General features: G+C 45.3%; 1 pseudogene; it reads left to right on the forward strand.

The window, feature by feature from the left end:
• The first annotated feature begins 4,031 nt into the window (after positions 1-4,031).
• On the forward strand, positions 4,032-15,781 carry LOC128940096 (histo-blood group ABO system transferase 2-like; annotated as a pseudogene).
• Positions 15,782-20,859: the final 5,078 nt, after the last annotated feature.

The raw sequence follows: 20,859 nt of genomic DNA on the forward strand, positions 1-20,859 counted from the left end.
CAGGAAAGGCAGGTAACTCATTTTTCAATGTAGCCAGTAGAAATTCAAGCAGAACAAGGAAAAAACCTCGTTTAAGTGTTTTAGCAGGCTATAGAATACAAACCATAATTGAGAAGTGCCTGAACCAAAAGGATATTAAAAAAAGAAAAATTATAGTTCCCCATTCTATTATTGACTTTAAAAATTCCAGATCTACTTTAAAGTACCTTAGAATATTGACTGGCACTACTTTAATTTTAAATTAAAAGAATTGAAAGTGTCAGAATTGACTGACTCTACTTTTAATTTTAAAAGGGTGATTAACTGGAGCATTTCAGATACCTTCCTCAACTAACAGATCACTCTCAGGTGGCACAGAAAGCCAACTTCCATGTTTCAAGAATGAAGCTTTTCAATGTAAAAATAATGGTGAATGTTTTTTACATTCTAGTCCACTGAAAGTAGAATAAAAATGCCTTTTGACCACATAAACATGCCCAGAAGCACTGCTATTGCATAGAAAACACAGAGAGAGAGTGAGGGAAAGGTTATATTTGACTTATACTCTCAACAGAGGTCGTAAGACTTTTAAAAGCACATCAAGTACAATTAGAAATTTCCATATTTCTAGTCTTTTAATCTGTCAAATCCAAATCTGCTTTCCTTTCCAAGCAATCCCTTTCTCTTCTTTCTCACACTTTGAGAAAAATGTCCATGTTTCTCTTGAAAAGTGCTCACAGCATCACAGAATCAAAAAACCATAGAATCACAAAATCACAGTATCCCAGAATCACAAAATCACAGAATCACAAAATCACAGAATGCCAAAATCACAAAATCACAGAATCCCAGACTGGTTTGTGTTGGGAGAATTTTAAAGCCCATCCCAACCCACCCCTGCCATGGCAGGGACACCTTCCACTGTCCCAGGCTGCTCCCAGCCCTGTCCAACCTGGATTCGGGCACTTCCAGGGATGCAGGGGCACCCTCCCCACCATCCCAGAGAAGAATTTCTTTCCAATATCTAATCTAAACTTATTCCTTTTCAGTTCAAAGCCATTCTCCCTTGTCCTGCTCCAATTCTCGATAAAAACTGGGAATGCCATTTCCAGGACACTCACAACTTATGTTGGAATTTTCAGAGCTCAGGTGAGATCAGATGAGAAGAAACAGCTCTAACAAACCTACAGAAAAATAAATTAAAAGCTTTTTGTCTAACGAGAGATCATATCTATGCTTGTCTCTCTTCTACTAAGCTAAACCTTACCCCTGTGCTGTTCTGTCTCTCTCCAGTGGCTGGAAGCTGCATTGTTGGTGGCTGCTTTGTTAAAAGCTGTGAGCACAAACAGTTCCTGCAGGCTTTTGTCACTTCAGCTGAGCAGGAGATTTCCCAGGATGCTAAAATATCTCCCAGTACATTATCCTTCAAAGCCCAAGAGAGCTGGGAACAGAATTAGAGGGAATAATTTCCCCTCTTTTTTCTAAACCTCATGGAAAGCGTTGCTCTGCTGCTGTTGGTTGTTTGCTTGTTAATTTTTTTATGTGCTAACTATTGTAGCACTTTCATACTTTTTTTCTTCCTTCTCCCAAGTCACTGTGTCTGTGTGACAAAGCATCAGAGCAGAACTCAGGATATTTGTACTTTGCTGGTGGCTCATGATGGGTAAAACTCTTCACTTATCAATGCTTTAGTTTCTCTGTCCATTAAATTGTGGAAGAGGTTTTACAGTGACTTCTGTGAGCCAGAGAGGAGTTTGAGAAGAGGATCCATGTTTACCCCTAAAAGAATTTTCTACCAAGGTTGCTGGCACAGAAACCAAGAAAGAAAGAAGGAGAATAAGAGAAACTTCAACTACGTATTCCAATGAGCACTTTGTCTCTGGTGACCAATGAGTAAAGTGTGAACTTATGAGCTTTGTAAGAATGTATAAAAAGCATGCAGGCCATAATAAGAACAGTTTGAAGCCTTCTGAAAATGGAGTGTGTTGCTTTTTGTTGTCTCCATCTCAACCAGGACATTAAATAATTATTGCACTGGTCTTTAATATTACTTGAGGTTCCACAGAGACAGCAGTACCCAAGGATTAAGTATCAATAATATTTTTAGGTGTGAAAGACACCATTAAGAGGGGAAATCCAACTCACTGCACGTGACTCCAACTTAGAGTGAGATACAGCCCAGAGAGAAGACACCCAAACATTCAATACACACCCATATTCAATCAATAAAACCACTTTTCATCCCCTTAATTTGGTCTGGCTCTGTTTTTAGGTAACCCACACAGGTTGCAGTGCCAGGGAATAACTGGCTGCTGCAGGTTTCTTGTTGTTTCCCCATTACTCAGGTGTCAGCACTCCCACAAAAGGTGAGGATTGGGGTGGAGGCTCCTGCTGGCCCCGAGCCCAGGGCTGACACACACACAGGAGGATCTGGGAGCTGGTACTGGTTCAGCAGGGCTGGGAGCAGCAGAGAGCTGCAGCTGCTGGGGTGTGAGCGTTGGGAGAACCACAGGTGAGTGCTGGAACCCTGGAAAATGAGAATTTTGGATTTTCTGTGCTGCCAGGCACTGACCTCCAAGAGAACACTGCATTTGACCTGAGGCCATGGAGAAGCTTCCAAAATGGAATGATAGAACTGGGATTGTGGGTGTAGAGTTTGAATAGAAGTGTGTAATATCACAGGGTGATATCACCTTAAACTTAGAGTTTAAGGGTTTAGAATATAGTAATATATATAGAGCAAGATGGAGGTTTTAGGGTGGTGGCTGATCTTTCTTCTCCTCCTTCTTTCTTCTCCTTTCTTTTCTTTTTTCTTCTCCCCCTTCTCCTCCTTCTCTTTCACCTTCTCTTCCTTCTTTCTCCTTCTTTCTCCTTCTTTCTTCTTCTCTTCCTTCTTCTTCCCCTTCTCCTCCTTCTCCTTCTTTCTCCTTCTCTCTTCTTCTCTTTCTTCTTCTCCCCCTTCTCCTCCTTCACCTTCTCCTCCTTCACCTTCTCCCCCTTCTCCTTTTCCTCCTTCACCTTCTCTCCTTCTTCTTCTCCTCCTCCTTTTTCTCTTCCTTCCCTTTTCGTCCTCCTCCTTCTCCTTCTCCTCCTTCTCCTTCACCTTCTTCTCCATGGGTTTGGGTGGTTTTGTGTATTTGGATAAAAAAAATCCACATGGTGGGCCACGGGTGATTGGTTTTTGGGTTAAAAGCAGAAATAGTTGAGGCATCATTTCTTAATTGGATAAGTTTTTTTCCCCTAAAAGACCTTGTAGAGAGAGAGACGGGGCTATTTTGTAGCTTGCTAGTGAAATGCTGTAGAACTCATGGCTTGTAAAATTGTGATATAGATAAGAAATTAGGCTGAGAAACGGGTGACAGCAGGAGGAGATGCTGAAATCAGAGGATGGTCAATATTGACAAACAGAATGCCCCAGAGACTTTTCAGAAGGCTGGGACAAAGGAAGATGTGGCCGAACCCCAGTTGTGAACAGCCCCAGAATGGATGGAGAAGCTGAGCCAGAGAAAAGGACTGTGACTTTCAAATTAGAAAAAAAGAGAACTGAGCAGTGAGGGGCAGAGCAGGAAAATCAAGGCAGCAAGGTCAAAAAGGAGAGCTAGACAAAAATAAATAAAATAAAATTAAAAAATAAAATAACAAAATATAATAGAAAAACAACAGAAAAAGGCAGGGACAGAGGGAAAGGAAGAAAGAAAGACCAAGATCAGAGAGGGCACTGGCTGGGGAAAAAATAAAACCTGCTTCAGAGAAAATCTGGTATGAGAATTATTGCTTTGAACAATTAAAAATGGTTTACTATACTATTGTAAAATGAGAGCTCACTGTGTAAATATGTAGTATGTATTATAAATACCTAGATGTCAAACTTTCTATCTAGAAAAACTAATTTTTCTCTGTATTATGTCCAGACTTGCAGTGCAAAACAAAATACTTATTCAGTATTTCATAACCAGTATTTGCTGCCTTTTTGTTTTTGTGTTTGTTTTGGGTTTTTTCCCCACTTTGCTGTCAATCCAGAGTTCACAATCTTGCTTTGCAGCACTAAGGAGATGGGAATGACAAAATTACATGGCCTGGCTATTCTAGTGACAGCAGGGATCACTGGTGCAATCTGGTGGGTGTTTAACCTTTGACAATTATTCTCAACAAGAATTTCTTTCTACTGCCCAGACTCAGACAGGTTTCTTCTAACTAATGCAGGTACAATGTAAGCTTTGAATTTACACAAATTCAAAATCTCCTTTTACATTCAAAATATGAAAATAAGCAAGGTGTGAACACTTTTAACCTTTTCTGTGAAATTCTAAAAGTCTGAATAATTATATATATTATATATAAAATATACATTTTATATATAATATTATATATCTATAAAAGATATGTTATTTATTTTATATTTTTTTTTTTATATATATATATATAATATCGAGAATATTTCAAGTATTCTTCAATCTAAAAATGTTGTTTCGTGGTGGTTGGTTTCATGCCAACATTGAAATCTGAGCACTGATTGGTTTGACTTCAAACTCCCAAAATCTCACTTCCTTTCAAACCAGGACAGGTGTGTATTCAGTGTTCTGGAGCCTGAAATCAGAGCAGGTGGGGTTAATTCAGAGTTGGCTGGAACAATATTGAAGATCTGTTCCAGTTGTAGGAATCAGGACAAATTTTCAGCCATTCTTTCTCTGCAGCAGAGCATCAAATGCTCAAATGTGAGCACAAATGCTCACATTTTTGTTTAAATTTACACTCAGATCCCACAGAATGGCCAGAGCCAAGGGGTGCTGTGAACATCTGGATTCAAGAGGCAGCTGCAGAGGAGTTCGGGCATCAGCTGAGCCCAAGTTCTGCTCAAAGCACACACATTTCCTTTGGTGCAAACAGTCTGGGGCAAATTAAATGACTCGCAGATCCTCAGAGCTGATTGATCTTCAGATAACTTTAGGCTAAACTCCTGTGTGAAAAACACCAATCACTTTTTAATAAAATTTTAAAAATTTAATAGTAATAAAATGGTTATAAAAATAGTAATATAACTGGAGTAATGAAAATTTTGACAATTTGGATTAGGACAATACGAGACAAAAAAACCCCAAAGAGTTACAGACATCTGGGTGCCTCTTTCTGGGCAAAATAAGCCCAAAAAAGGACCCATATGAACAGAGGATTACCCCTTAAAAGCAACAGCCTGTTGCATATTCATACACCTCATACATGATGCGTAAATTCCATTCAAACACAGGATTCTGTCTGGTCAGTGTCAGCTTCTTCCTCTGAATCCTAACAGCGTCTTCAGGGCGGAGCGAGGTGGGAAGAAGTTCATTTCCTCTGATAAGGGAGCAATAAATTCTCTTTCTCTGAAAGATTCAGGTGTCCTGTGGCTGCTGAGTCCTCTCTTTAAAAAGTCTCTTACATGGCACAGTTTCTATTTTAACATTATGTTATAACCTAAAACTCTATTTAACACACTACTTAAGAAAATTAATACAGCATCACTTTCTGACATAACACATACAATATTCATTTTAATATTTTCCAAAAGCCAATCATAAAATACACCTTTTTTGCATCCTGTCTTGAAACAGCTGAGATTTGCAAATCCTCATCACCATACTGACCCCACAAATGTTCTGTTAGATTTGTTTTATAGTTTCAGTCACAATGGAAGTGGGTGAGAGGCTGATTTTGGTTTTATCATTGACTCATTGACTTCTTATCCTGTCCAAGGTACCACTACCCTTTCTCCCCAGCCAGAGCTCAGGAACACAAAGCCTCCCCTGGAGATGATTCAGTCCTGTAAGTTCATTCTGCAAAATGAAAAAGTAATAAAAGAGGTATGGACATACAGGAGAGCGTCATGGACATATTTTATGAAAAATCCTTCTGTTAGGATGTTTTCTCCTGACAAGCTGAGAGGCCTCAGAAGTGAAATGTGAACAATGGTTATCTGCTGCTGTGGAATGCAACAGGTGCATCTGTGATTGGTCTCATGTGGTTGTTTTTAATTAATGGCCAATCACAGTCAGCTGGCTCAGACTCTCTGGTCAGTCACAAGATTTTATTATGATTCCATTTCTTTCCTTTCAAGCCTTCTGATTAAATCCTTTCTTCTATTCATTTAGTATAGTTCTAATATATAATTTTCTTTTAACATAATATATATAATAAAATAATAAATCAAGCCTTCTGAAACATGGAGTCAAGATTCTCATCTCTTCCCTCATCCTGGTACCCCTGCAAACACCACCACAGGAAAGAGTTTACCAAAGGATCAGTCCAGGCCGTGAGGACAACACTCACCTAAAAGACTCCTTTTTAGGCACCAGATCCATGCCCTGGAAGTGCAAATTTCCATTTTGATATGAGCCACCCTGCAGGGTCACATTGTATATGAACTCATATAAATAAAAAAATAGTGTTTGTGGTGGAGTCTGGATGCTCACTGACATTGAACCACACAAAGATCTCTTGCGGAGCTCATCTCACATAAAAAAAAAAATCTGAAACTTTGTTGCAGACATTTTTTCACAGAAATCCTTTCTTTCAGATTTCTGCATTTTCTGGGAGGCCAGAGGCCCCAGAAGATGAATGTAAACAGTTGTTATCAGCTGCTGTGGAATGTAACAGGGACACCTTGATTGGCTCATGTTTGTATGTTTATAATTGAGGGCCAATCACAAGAGCAAGCCAGGGGACCGAGTCCCTGGGCACAACTTTGTTTTAGATTCTTTTCCTTCTTTTCTATTCTTGGCTTAGCAAGCATCTGCAACTTCTCTCTTTATTCTATTTAGTATAGTCATAATGTATTTTATATCATATATCAATAAATCCAGCCTTCTGATCAAGAAACAAGATTCATCGTCTCTCTCACCAGCAGTGACCCCACTCAGGCGCTGTAACATCTGGTGACCCCTCGTGTCAGAGCAAAAATTAATTTGATAAGACCAGAGGAGCAAAATTGCTGCACTGGGTAAAAATCCTGTATGTGTAGCATTTGTTGGTTGCTTTGAAGTGACCACAAAAGTGGACTCAAGCCAGGAGCTGAAGAACTGAAGATCCTGATTTGGACAGAGTTCACAGCCAAGGCTAACCACAACAGAACCTTCTTCTGGAAAACCATCAGGAAAGATGATGGAAAAGAGCAGCAGACCCGTGGAGCTGGCCAGAGCAAGCTGGACTCTTTCAAAAGGTACTGTGGGCTTTTCTATCCCTGATGAAGCAGCCCTTCGTAGCTTGTGGCTGTTTGTATGGCAGACACATGCCTTGCCAGAAGAGATTCAATTCTCCCCTTCAGAGGAGAAACTTATAGCCCTCTGGAACCATTGGTCTAGAGAAGATGGTTGCTTTTTGTCAGAAACAGATCTCTATAAATTCTTTAGATGGGCAAAGTTTTTTGGGTTCTTTACTGATGTCCTGTACGCTTTAGATGCTTTTGTCTGGGAGTGCATGGACTCCATTTTCCAGTTCGTCTGGAGCCAGGGACGTGTCCTGCCTTCTATCTACCCAGCATTTATACAGCTTTTCCCACTTCTGAAACGCAGAGCAGCTTGTTTTCAATGGATTTCTAACTGTTATGGCCAGGCACCGTTTCCCCCCCCCTTGGCAGAAGACCCGGTGGGTGATGACTTTGGGCTTTTTCCCCCGCCCTGCTTCGCGGCGGGGGGGGCTGAAACTTCGCTGGGCGAAGAAGTTTTTTTTACTCTTGCTCCGGAGCATGCTCAGATGGAGTTTTCTCCTTCCCCCCCTTCTCTCTCTCCGGGGGGATGGGAGTGGCCGCTCAAGCCAGCGCCGGCCTCTCAGACTCCGCCTTCAGACATGGGGGCGGCACCGGTCTCTGAGGTTTCTCCGGTCCTGCCAGAGCCGTCACTCCAGGAGATCCCGTCTCCGCCTCTCCAGGCTGTCCCGCCCGCGGTTTCACCGGCCTCCCCGCCCCCTGAGCTGTTGCTAGGCAACGACGAGGATGCGTCTCCAGCTTCCGGCTCAGCGTCGGAGAAGGCAGAAGAGACAGCACTTCCTGTGATTGAGCTGTTGCTAAGCAACAGCGATGCTCCGTCGCTTCTCCCGGCTCCGCTGCTGCCTGTGCCGTGCCTGCCGCCGCTTTCAGAGCCAAGGGACGCAGCAACAGCGTGTTCCCGCGCATCCCCGCCGCCTCAAGGTGAGACAGTTCCTGTTCAGGATGGGGCTGAAAACGGCGCTGAACCTGCGGGACCCTTGGAGCAGCCCGCGGCTGATCCCACTCTCAGCGCGGTTCCCTCCCCAGTTCCGGCCCCCCCCTCGCCGCTCGGACTGGCCGCTCCAGCGGCTCTGGCGTTGTCGGAGGCTCTGTCCTCCGTGTCGGTGTCAGAGACTGCCATGGCACCGGCGGCTGGTTCGAGCCTGGACCGTCCTGAACCGGCTGCCCCAGCAGCTGCCCCGGCCGCGGGTCTCTCCTTCAGTGGAGCGGGGGCTGCCCGCCAGCTGACTCTTGCGGCAGCCCGGCTGCCGGCTTTCAAGCTCGGCGGTTTGGGGGGTGGTGTTTCGGTTGCTGTCCCATGGAGGCTGCCGCCTCTCCTGCGTCCTAGTGGCATGGGGGGGCAGGTGCATCCCGAGAGCCCTGCCTCTGATCCCCAGCCCGAAGGGGATGGGGATGGTGATGCCACGGGGCGGATGAGAGACAAACCCGATGCAGTGCAGGGGAAGATGGCACAGCTGGAGGAGACCATAGCTGGTTTGCTGTGGGAAACAAACATCTCCAGACCCCAGATGGGATTGCTGGGGAAGGCTTCTATTTCCTCACTGCTGGCATGCCTCAGTGGTTTTGGGGAAAGGAAGCGTCTCACTACCCGTGCTGCCATTGTGCTGGCAGCAGGGTTCAGGCCTGCGGGAATGCAGAGCCTCTGTCATGGGTTTGGCCTGGGCCATTGGGCTGAGAAAGTTTCTGGGCCAGGGCCAGCATTTGGCCTCTTGATGTTTCTGGGGATTGAGGTTCCTCCTACTGGACCTGGTCCCCCTTTGTGAGCCAGTTTTGGGGTTCCTGGTCCAGCATGGGCCAGGGCCCCCAGGGCCTTTCCTTCTCTGGCACTGCTCTGCTCGGCTTCTGCTCTTTTGCTCTTCAATCAAAAAAAAAAAAAAAAAAAAAAAAAAATTTAAATTAAATAAAAAAGATTGAAAATAGCGGGCAGCAGCTCTGAAGCATTGAAGGGCCAGAAAGGACATTCCACAAACTGTTTAAAATTGTGTTATGACTGTCAATGGTTTTTTGATAACTATTGATGGGATTCCTTTTGCAGCAAGTTGTTTTCAGGACCAAAAAGGACTCTCAGATATTCCAAGGGAAACAACTTCGGCTCTTGGACTGTTCCTGAAACTCAGCTGCATGGACTCAAATTCTCTTTGCATTGTATTTTGCATTTTTCTTATATTGTAGCACTGTTTTAGTGATTTGTTAGTTATTGTATATTCTACAGGTGAAGAAATTTCCTGTTCATTCCACATCAGCATTTTTCTTTTATTTTATACAATTTAGAAAGGTGAGATGTTGCAGACATTTTTTCACAGAAATCCTTTCTTTCAGATTTCTGCATTTTCTGGGAGGCCAGAGGCCCCAGAAGATGAATGTAAACAGTTGTTATCAGCTGCTGTGGAATGTAACAGGGACACCTTGATTGGCTCATGTTTGTATGTTTATAATTGAGGGCCAATCACAAGAGCAAGCCAGGGGACCGAGTCCCTGGGCACAACTTTGTTTTAGATTCTTTTCCTTCTTTTCTATTCTTGGCTTAGCAAGCATCTGCAACTTCTCTCTTTATTCTATTTAGTATAGTCATAATGTATTTTATATCATATATCAATAAATCCAGCCTTCTGATCAAGAAACAAGATTCATCGTCTCTCTCACCAGCAGTGACCCCACTCAGGCGCTGTAACAAAACTTCTGTGCCACAATTCATTTATGTACCCTTTATTTCTCCCTGTATAATATTTCCAATATTTTTTTTATTTTCATTTGCAGAAAAATAGATGAAACATCTCTGATGCTTCCATGGTAAGTGCACCTGCTCTGGCACAATGGAATATCATGACCATGAAATCCCATTGATGTCAGAAACACAGAGTGGCACTGACAGGATAGCCGAGAGCCAGACCGAATGAAACAGAAGCCTGACTAGAAAATCAACTCTTCCATAAACCATCAAAAATGCATAGATGAAGAATCTGTAATTTGTTACTTTCAGAAAGGAAACCAGGTAATGATGATGAAAGTTGAAAATATTTTGGTTTAATTTTATCTTAATTCAGTTTTTTGCATCCTCTGTCACAACTCAGAAGCCAAAAAATCAAAATACTATTTTTTGCGACGGCAGTCACCATCATACCTGATGTGTAAACACCTATGGAATTAACATTTTTGGTCACTGGGATAAATTATTTTCTGGAATTGCCTATTCAGAAATCTGTGCTGCAATCAGAAACCTATGCTGTGATTTCAAAGTGAGACTGGAATGATTAATTCAGTGTTACATCTGTGTTTGTTTTGATGAATTTCCTGGGCCATCTCAAGCCTGCCTTCATTGCCAAGCCCTTGCAGGAGGAGGGATGTGCTGGTGCTGACACCATGGCTGGCTCCAGTTGTCTGGGAAGGCACGTTCAGCAGAGACATCCTGGATGCTCAATATCTGCAGAAGAACCTGGTCACTGGAGTGGTCACTTTTGCTGTTGAAAAGTACTGGTTTGTCCTTTGTTTCTTGTCAAATAGTTAAACCTCTCTGCAGTACTGCTGGTGGAGCATGATTGTATCTGCAAGGGGTGAAGGAAGGAATGATGAATCTGACTACAGGTTCTCAGAAGGCTAATTTATTATTATTTTTATTTTATTTTATTTTATTTTATTTTATATACTTTGACTATCATATATAATTATTAATTTTATATATAATTAGTTATTATATATTATCTTAAAAATACTATACTATACCAAAGGATACAGAAAGGATACTTACTGAATGCTAAAAAGATAGTAATGAAAATTATATATATTCTATATATAAATTATACATATATGATTACATATATTATTATATATATAATTACATATACTATGTATATCTTATATAAAAATAACAATATATAATTTATATAAAAATAATAATATATAATGTTATATAAAATTATATATAATAATTAATTATATGTATAATTAATTTTTATATATTATATTATAAATACTATACTATACTAAAGGATACAGAAAGGATTCTTACTGAATGCTAAAAAAAAAATAATAATGAAAACTCCTGACTCTTTCCAGAGTCTCCACAGAGCTTGGCCCCAACTGGCCAAAGAGTGAAAACAGCTCACAGCAGAGTAATATTTTCCTCTTTGAGCCAGGTCTCATAAGCTCTTGGAGATTTATATCACACCCAAGATAGCTCAGCTAGCTTAGAAGGCATAAAATCAGCAGGATGGCTTCTGTGGTAGTGTTGGAAACAAAAAGGTATAATAAAAGGCAAAATAACAAAACTCTTTGCAGAGAAAAACCCAGCAGCTGTGTTAAATAAAGGACACTAACATCATAAAAAGGAGCAATAGATAGAAAAAGAGAAAGAAAATGAATTTGAAAAGCTGTCACTCCTCAGCAGAAGGAGCCTCTCCCTTCTCTTCCTTTCCATGTCTCTTAGCTATGTCCAGTTCATCGAAGGGTTCATGAGCTCTGCCAACAAATACTTCCTTGCTGGGCACCCCGTGAACTTCTACCTGTTCACAGACTGTCCCGAGAAGGTCTCCCACCTTCAGATGGCCCCTGAGAACCACCTGTTTGTCATCCCTGTCCAGCATGACCCCAGGTGGCAGGACATCTCCAGGAGCCGCATGGACATCCTCAGCTCCTACACCAGAGCCAGTTCCAGCACGAGGTGGATTATCTGTACTCCGTGGATATCAATGTCCAGCTCCTGGCACACATTGGCGTGGAGATCATCGATGCCTTGGTGGCCACCATCAGCTCCTGGCAGGTCACCCCACAGCAGGAGGACAAAGCCTCTGAGAAACACTCTGAGTCACAACCTGCCGTCCCTGAGGGACAAGGGGACTTCCACTACACTGCCAGCTTCTATGGGGGCAGCGTGGCTGAGGTGTACAAGCTGAGCAGAGCCTGCTCTGCAGGGCTGCTGCAGGACAGAGAAAATGGCATTGAGGGTCCCTGGCACCACGAGAGCCACCTCAACAGGTACCTCCTGCAGCACAAACCCACCCGGCTGCTGTCCCCAGAGTACTACTGGGACACAGAGCTGAGCTCCAGCAGCGTCCTGGTGAAGAGGACGTGCCCTGTGCACCAGCACAGCCAGAGGCAAGATCCTCAAACAAAGAGTGTGAGGCCTTTCTTCTCTGTCTGAAGTTTCCCTCATCTGCTCTTGGGAAGGATGAAAGTTTGACAAGAAAGTCTCACAGATATGTGTGCTTAGCAGAAAGTTTTTTAAATATAGAGTCTGATGAAGGAATAGAGATGGAAGCAAGTTTTGGTATAGAAGAAAAGAATTGCTGAGCCAGTCTTACTGGATAACCAAGGAGGCAAAGGGTGTGTTAGTTAGAAGGGGTTTTTATGGCTTAGAGCAAAGGATAAACCCATCTCAAACAAGAAAATGTTTTTACCAAGCACAAAGATAGACAGGCAAACAAGTCAGCGAAGTTGCAAGTAGAAAAAAGGTCTCAGAATTTTCCACTGCAGGAAAACTGAAAAACAACTTCCAGCTTAAATTGTAATGTATTAACGTTGAGTGATTGGAGAACAGTAACATGAATATGGTAATTACAGTAGTTATGATAGGCTAGAGATAAAAGTTAAGGTATAGATTGGTTCTACTGTATGAAGATGCTCAGCAAAGAGAAGTATAGAATGCAATGTAACTAAAAGAAAAATATATAATGCATTGGAACCAAAAGTATAGAATGCATTGGAACCTAAACTAAGGGTCTCTGGAGCTGACAGCTGTAGGCACAGCTCTGTTGCCCATGACCCTGGACTGCTGTAACCTCTTGGATGGAATAAACTGCATTTTGTATACAAGAAACTGCATTTTGTATACAACAAACTGTATTTTGAAGAGCCACCCGGAGTCCCACATCCCTCATTTCAGCTCTTAAAATCTGCCTCATGATCATCACGAAAGGGACACAGATTGGGGACCACCAAAGAAAAAGGATCCTTGTGTGACATTCTGGCCCTGCTGGAGAAAGTTGCTTGCCAAGGACCCCAAGGCCTGAGCACATTGCTGAGCTGTTGTTCACAGGTGTGTTTGCTACATGCTACACTGAACCTGGTGAAAAGATTTATGGGGGAGGCATTTTAATGGTGGTATGTGCCTTATTGCAATTTCATTCCTTAAGAATACAGATTTGAAAACAGAACAAGGAGACAACATCGTGCTCAAACCTGGTTTGTCCAAAACTGGGCAGTAAAAGGTTACTGAAAGAGGGCCAGACAAGAGGAATCTGTGTGATTTGATGAGTTTTCAGATAAAGATTGGTGTGAACATTCAGCTGAAGCATTCTGGGGAATTGAGTTAGTTGGTCACTAATTTACTTAACTAGCTACTTAGGCAAAAGTAATCAAATAATTTTAGATCAATGGAAAAGGACACAGATTTAGATGTAAGACTCAGAAAAAGTCAATTCTGGTATGAACCAGCCCTTTTGAATCACTTCAGAGAGCACAGATGATGTTGGTCCCATGAAATCAGAGTGCTGAATTAGGTGAGATGGCCTTTGAGCCAGGACTGTGGGAAAGACAGCCAAGAGCCGTGGAAGAACATAGCCTTTGAGTTGAGGAGCTGTGACAGCCAAGAGCTGTGAAGAATACGGCCTTTGAGCAAAGAGCTGTGTGTGTGTTGTACGAGGCCTTTGAGTCTCGGGGTAAAATATGGATTGTGGGAAATGTATGTCTTGTACTTAAATATCTGTATCATATTTGAACATCTGTCAGTAAAAGAAAAAGGGGGAAATGTAGGAGGAGTCCTTGTAAGGCATATGTATTGTATAAGTGGCTGTGTGTTATGGTTTAGGCCTGACAAAGCCAGAGCCCCCATAAATATACCTTTTACCTGATATCTGCTGTGAGATGTGGCCAGGAAATAAGCAAAGCAGGCTCCAACTTAAACATAAAGAGAAGTTTATTAACTAAACTGGACACACAATTACTAGACTACACACACAATTACTAAACTACACACACAAAGAGAATGAAAACTACACAGAAACACTTCCTTATCCTCCTCCCACCAAATTCCCAAACACATTTACATTTCCAAAAAATTATCCACACTTGGTCTGGCACCACCCTTTAGAAAAAAAAATCAAATCTTCAGCTCATAAGGGATAGACGGAGTCCTTCCTTGTGCCACGGACTTCTTGTCACAATCAGCAATCCGCCCGGTATCTTGCTATCTCGTGACATCTCCTTTCCATGCCAAGGTGCTCTCACCACCAGGCATGGGATGGGGCAGGGGCCTGCCTTCAGGGCCTTTTAAGAATGCCTCGTCTCATTCCAAGCAGAGCACAGTCACATCCCTGGGACCTTTGTCCCCCCCATGTCTTCTATACCCCCTGGGGCCGAGGGGTCTCAAAACCAAACTCTCTTGACGCCGAGCCTCCGCTTCCCCCTGCAATACAGCCTCTGCATCACCAGGAAAGAGTCCATGGATATACAACAAAAAAGAGTCCAGCAAAAACTGCCACTCCATCTTCCTCCATTCCTTCAACATCTCTCTTCTCCCTTTGCCAGACCCCCCTTACTGGCCTGGTTTCTTCCTTCATCTTCCACTCCTATCCCTTTCCCAGGAAAGGCAATGTTCTGCGAAGCCTTCATTCTCCACAAGGGTTAAAAGCTCTCCCAGGTCCCAGGCGGCCGGACTGCCCGCTGCCCCCCCCTTTTCTCCTCCCAGCCGTGCTGCCTGCCGGCACATGATATCAAGTTTCAAGATATACAGTTTGCGCACGGGCTGCATTCTCTCCATCCCAAATGGGGGGGGGGGGGGATAAACAGGTCGCTCAAGGGTCCGCCACCCTTCATCCGAACCCGGGCCTACCGTAGATGGGCCACGTGGCTTTCCCCTCCCCCAGCCCAGCCAGCAACTGGGCCGGGGGAGAGACTTCTTCACGCCGGAAATCCCAAGAGGGCTCTGAGGGACAAGAGCCCTGCTTTTAACCCCTTGGGTTCGTAGTCTCAAGAGGCGGATCCAAATGCTGCACTGGTCAAACTAGGTGCTCATCTTAAATTCCAACCACCCATTGGTAACCACAGCAAAACAACATATCCCAGATGTCCCATTTCCGGTCAAACCACGACACTGTGCCCCAGTCCTAGTTATTCTAAATGAGCTACAGCTGTGGAGTCCTTAGTTGGGCAGCAGCTGTGACTCATTTAGAATAACTAGGACTGGGGCACAGCCACTTATACAATACATATGCTTTACAAGGATTCCTGCTACACAAAAACCCACCTGAAACCCCATTTAAAACCGGGGGCAACGCCCCTGACCTGTCCCAGGGCTCGGCAGGAGGTTTGTCCCTGGGAGACGCCCCTGTCCGGCCCTGCCTCTCCCGGAGTGTCCCCGTTGTCCCGCAGGAGCTGGAGGAGCGCAGCCCGCGGGGTCCGCAGGTGCTCAAAGCCACCTACGAGAAATTCGAGCTCCACCTGCGCGGGGAGGACGCGCTGGTCAAGAACTACGGGCTGCTCTCGTGCTTCAAAAAGGACCTGCACAAGGTGGAGACCTACCTGAAGGTGATGAGGTGCCGGCGCTACGGAGAGGGGAACTGCGCCCTCTGAGCCCGCCCCGCTCCAGGGAGAAGAAACCGGAGAATAAAACCCGCTACTGCCGACACGAGTCTGGCTTTGGGGGGCACGAGTTTGGCTTTTTGTGGGGGCACAAATCTGGATTTTTGGGGGCACGAGGCTGGCTCTTGGGGGGCACAAGTATGAGTTTTGGGGGACACAAGTCATGCTTTTGGGGAGCACAAATCTGGATTTTGTGGGGGTCATGAGTCTGGCTCTTGGGGGGCACGAGTCTGGCTTTTAGGGAACAGGAATCTGGGTTTTGGGGGGCACGGAATGTTCGGGGGGCACGGAATGTTCGGGGGATGGAAGGGGCGAGATGCCGCAGGGAGAGGTGTGATTTGGGGCTGGGAGGTCAGATTTGGGGATAGACTTGGGACTACTGGGGTGGATATGGGGTGGGGCACAATTGGGGCTGAGATGGGTGGATTTGTGGCTTTGGGGAGATTTAGGGGTAGATTTGGGATTGGGTGGTGGATTTAGGGCTGTGAGGGGGGATTGGGGAGAGGATTTGGGGCTGAACAGCAGTTTGGGGCTGGGGGTGGATTTGGGGCTGCAAGGATGAATTAGGGCTTGGATTTAGGGTTGGGGCGGAGTTGGGACTGAGGGGAGTGAATTTGTGGCTTGGGAGGGATTTGGGGATAGATTTGGGACTGAGAGGCAGATTTGGGGCTGGGAAGGTGGATTTGGGGTCTGAGGAGGGTGGGGGCAGGGGGTGAATTTGGAAGGTGCTGAGTCCAAGGTGGTTGGTTGGTGGTACTCATGAGGTGGGTGCTGGCACCAGCCTTGGCACAAGCCCTGAGCAGAGGATTTTCCTGTCACTGCATTTGGGACCACCACAGCTTCCCTGGGGAGGCTCAGTTTTGTGCCACAGCCCACTCACCTCCGCAGGTGCAGGCACTTATCACCACAAACCTCATGGCAAATGGGGAAAAGCTGACAGCAAGGGAAGCCCTGGCCCTGCAGGGTCATGCTTGTTATCGAAGCAGCTGAAATGAGGGCACACAGAGGTGTCCCCAAATCCCCTCAGTTGTTTTAACTTATTCCCAGTGCTCAGCTCCATCAGTGCTTGTCCTTGTGGTGCCATTTCCTGGGACCCTGATGTGCTTCTGCTTGTCCCATTAAAAGAAGGGTTTGCATTTCCTTGTCTGCTTGGAAGGAGCCAACTCCATGGTGGCTTTGGCTTCTCTGGAGCTGCTCCTGCCATGAGCCAGCCCTGGGCACTGCCAGGGAATGGTCCCAGTCCCCAGGCTGCCAGAGCTCCCAGGGATGCCCAGGGTGGGATTGTTGGGGTGTCTGTGCAGGGCCAGGGGAGGGACTGGATGATCCTTGGGGGTCCCTCCCACTCAGGATATTCTGACTCTTCCTGCAGTTTGCCTGGAGCAGTGTCTGCCCACCCTTGTGACACGTGGTTCCCTGTGGTGACATTGAGTCACCTGCTGTCCCTGGGCATGGATCCTTACTGAAGAGCAGCAGCAAAACTGGAGCTTTTTGGGGTTTGACACAACCAATACCCATCAGATTTTTTGTTGAGAAGATGGAATTTCTGCTTGCTTGCTGTCTCTCCACATTCCCCCTTGCAGGCCCTGCTCTCCAGCCCCTTCCAAAGGCACAGCAAGCTGTGGCCAGTACTGCCCCCAAGGGAAGGGAGCAGCAGAGTCAAACAGAAAGCTCTGTTCCTGCAGAACCATCCCTCAGCTCCCTGCCTGCTCCCTTCCCTTGGGACAGGGTGGGAGGCAATTCAGAACCCACCCTCCACAAAGCACTGTCCAGCCCGATGGAAAGGGGAACAGACGGGGATTTGGAAGGACTTGCTCAGGATGAGAGTGGCCGTGTGTCCTCCTGGCTCATTGCCTCGTGATGTCAGTCAGTCCTTCCAAAGCAGAAACATTCCCAAGTGGTAAATTCTGGGGAAGCTGCCCCTCATATATGGCAAAAATATGTGCACAGGGAGGAAACTAGAACACGTTGTAGAGAGGAATTTACACTTGATTTCTCTCCCAGGCCAATGAATTGTCTTTGGAACAGTTTGACCTCAAAGAAGAAGTTTTATTTGATCTCAGTTTTAATGATGCCACAGAATTAAAGCAGCTCTGTCTTCATCGTTTCCAAGAGTTTTGCAGTGTTTTATTAGGGATGAAAGTTTAATGTTCTGAGACACCATGTGCGTCGCATCCAATGTCTGCTTCTCCTCCAAATATGTAACAGCAACAGAAATGGGCAATAAACCTAAATGCTACTAAAAGTAAGCCCCCAGATAAATGCTGGTTTTAGAAAGGAGGTGTTTTCCTGTCAACTTATTGAGGTCAGCTATATCTGGAACCAGCAGAGCTGCAGGATTATTTAGACAGAGTATCAGACGTGTGCAGCACTTCCAGAACAACAAAAGGAACAAACCCTCCCTGCAGGAGCCCACGTAAAGCCCAGAGCTGCTCTGAGAAAACTGGAGGGGGAAGGTGTCTTACCAGCAGGAGTAGCTGTGGGACTTATTTGCACAGGCACAGGAAAAGTATTTCTCTAAGAAGAGAAAAAAAAAAAAAGCCTTGTAATAAATGTGTTGAGCCACAAGAGTCTTGTCAACCACAGGTGTTGAACCCCAAGTAGTTGGGGCATTAACATTACGTAAAACAAAGGTTCCTTCTACTTTCAAACATGTTTTCCATTAAATGAAATGAGATTGTGTAACCTGGTAATGAATAACCATCTGAGGCAGCTCAAGCAATGGGAAGGGACACCAAGCTCACCAAATCATGAAGGGAGGGGGGTGTCTTAATTCATAACAAACTCCTGCCCAGGTATTTTGACCTCGCTTTGCAAAAAGAAAAGCTCGGGGATGAGCCACAGGAATGATGTGAAATCCCTCTTGAAATTAGAGAAATGTAACCTGTTTAACAACTAGAGAGAGCAAAGGGGTGATTTGCTACAGGAGAAATCACCTGGCCCTGGCTGAGCTTGAACCGCAAAGGCAAAGGTAAAGCAAAATCCAGTGTGAGGACACAGAACTTGGGGAACTCCAAGTGGGAAGATGTGGTGATTCATAAGGCAGTGACCAGGGAGCCTGGTATCTGTGAAGGTATATCCCTGCTGGGGCAATTTCTATATTCTATTGGCTTATAAATGCATCAAAACATGAAATTATCACCATCCCCAGCAGTGTCACCAGAGGGTGAGGGGGGAATTCTGCCCTGCTCAGGTGAGACCCCACCTGCAGAGCTGCCTCCAGCCCTGGGGTCCCCAACACAGGAAGGACGTGGAGCTGCTGCAGTGAGTCCAGAGGAGGCCACGGAGCTGCTCTGAGGGCTGGAGCCCCTCTGGAGCCAGGCTGGGACAGCTGGGGGTGCTCACCTGGAGAAGAGAAGGATCCAGGGAGAGCTCAGAGCCCCTTCAGGGCCTAAAGGGGCTCCAGGAGAGGAGAGGGATTTGGGACAAGGGGTGGAGAGACAGGACAAGGGGGAATAGCTTCCCCAGGGTTAGATGGGATATTGGGAAGGAATATTCCCAAAATTCCGTGTGAGGGTGGGGAGGCCCTGGCAGAGGACTGAGCAGTAGGGGCAGGGCTAGCTCCTGTCATGGTAACAGAATCACAGAGTCAGTGAGGTCAGAAAAGCCCTCCCAGATCATCGAGTCCAACCTGTGCCCATCCCTGTGGAAACCCAGGGCACCACAGGGAATATTTCTCTCTCTGCTCTGGGGTGCCCTGACCCCCAGGGCAGCACTGACTTTGACCCTCATTCAAGGAGAAAGTTTCCCAGACTTCAAGCTAGACTGGAATCCACAAAAGTGTGAAATGGATTATAGAGAATAGTGTAGGTGGATCACTGGGTGAGAAATTGAGGTTTTGGGATGTTTAGTATGTTGTGGATGGAAGCAAGATGGAGGGCACGGGGTGTCATGCTGGGTTTCTTCTTCTTCCTTCTTCTTCGTGGGTTTGGGTGGCATTTTGCAATTGGACAGAAAAGTCTGCATTGTCGGCTCTGTGGGATCAGTTCTTGGGTTAAAATAGAAAATAATCTAGGTGTCAGTTCTTAATTGGATAGTTCAGTCTTAAAAAACTTTGTACCAAGAGATTGTTGGCCATTTTGTGCCTTCTAAAGAAAAGCTGCAGAACTCATAATAACGAGATGTTTTACTGAGAAGAAATAATAAAGACCTGAGTCCAAACATTAATTACTGCCTCAAGTGCCGTCCATCCAGACCCACAGAAACCAACAAGTGGTACCCCCACGATCCCCACCTTGTCCCCCAGCCCAGAGCACTGAGTGCCACAGGCAGCCAGGTCTCAAGCACCTCCTCAGACAGTGATTCCACTGCTTGAGCAGTCTATTCCAATGTTTAATCCTCCTCCCTGTGAAGAAATTCTTCCTAAAGCCCAACCTAAACCTCTCTGGCACAACTCAAGCCATTTCCTCTCCTCTTGTCCCTCGAGGCAGCCCCTTATGTCAGGGAGAGTCAGAAGGTGCCCCCTGAGCCTCCTTTTCTTCAGGCTAAACAGCTCAGCAAGAGAGAAGAGAAGAGAAGAGAAGAGAAGAGAAGAGAAGAGAAGAGAAGAGAAGAAGAGAAACTTCTTTTACAAACATACCAGTAAAATGGGGACTAAAAAGGAAAATTTTAGTTCAATGGGGTTTTCATAATCAGTGCAGTTTGATCCACCAACTCCATCCCAGGGGTTTAATCCCTGCCAGGTCAAATGTGAGTCCTGCTTCTGGCACCAGACAAACGAGCATGCACACATTCACAAAAAAACACGTGCACAGCCCTGAACATACACAGATATTTCTCCCAGCTCACAGCACACTCTGGCTGCACAAAACCAACATTAACTAGGAAATAACCTCCAAGGAAAGAACTGTGAAAGAAGTAATACTGAACAGGGAAGTGGAAAGATAAGGAGTGTCAGGGTTTAGGAGAGGAAGAGGGACTGCTGGAGCCACTCTGAAGCAGCCATTGGACAAATGTCCCAGACAGACACCTGCCAAGAAGCCGAGGATCACCAAGGGTGTGGCCAGCAGGCAGAAGGAGGGGACCCAAAAAGCAGGGGGAATGGAAACAGGTCCCTGCTGTGGGCAGCAGGG

Source organism: Melozone crissalis, unplaced genomic scaffold (assembly GCF_028551555.1).
Source record: "Melozone crissalis strain CALT ecotype California unplaced genomic scaffold, PUWL_Pcris_2 ptg000032l_1, whole genome shotgun sequence".
NCBI classification, from domain to species: Eukaryota; Metazoa; Chordata; class Aves; order Passeriformes; family Passerellidae; genus Melozone; species Melozone crissalis.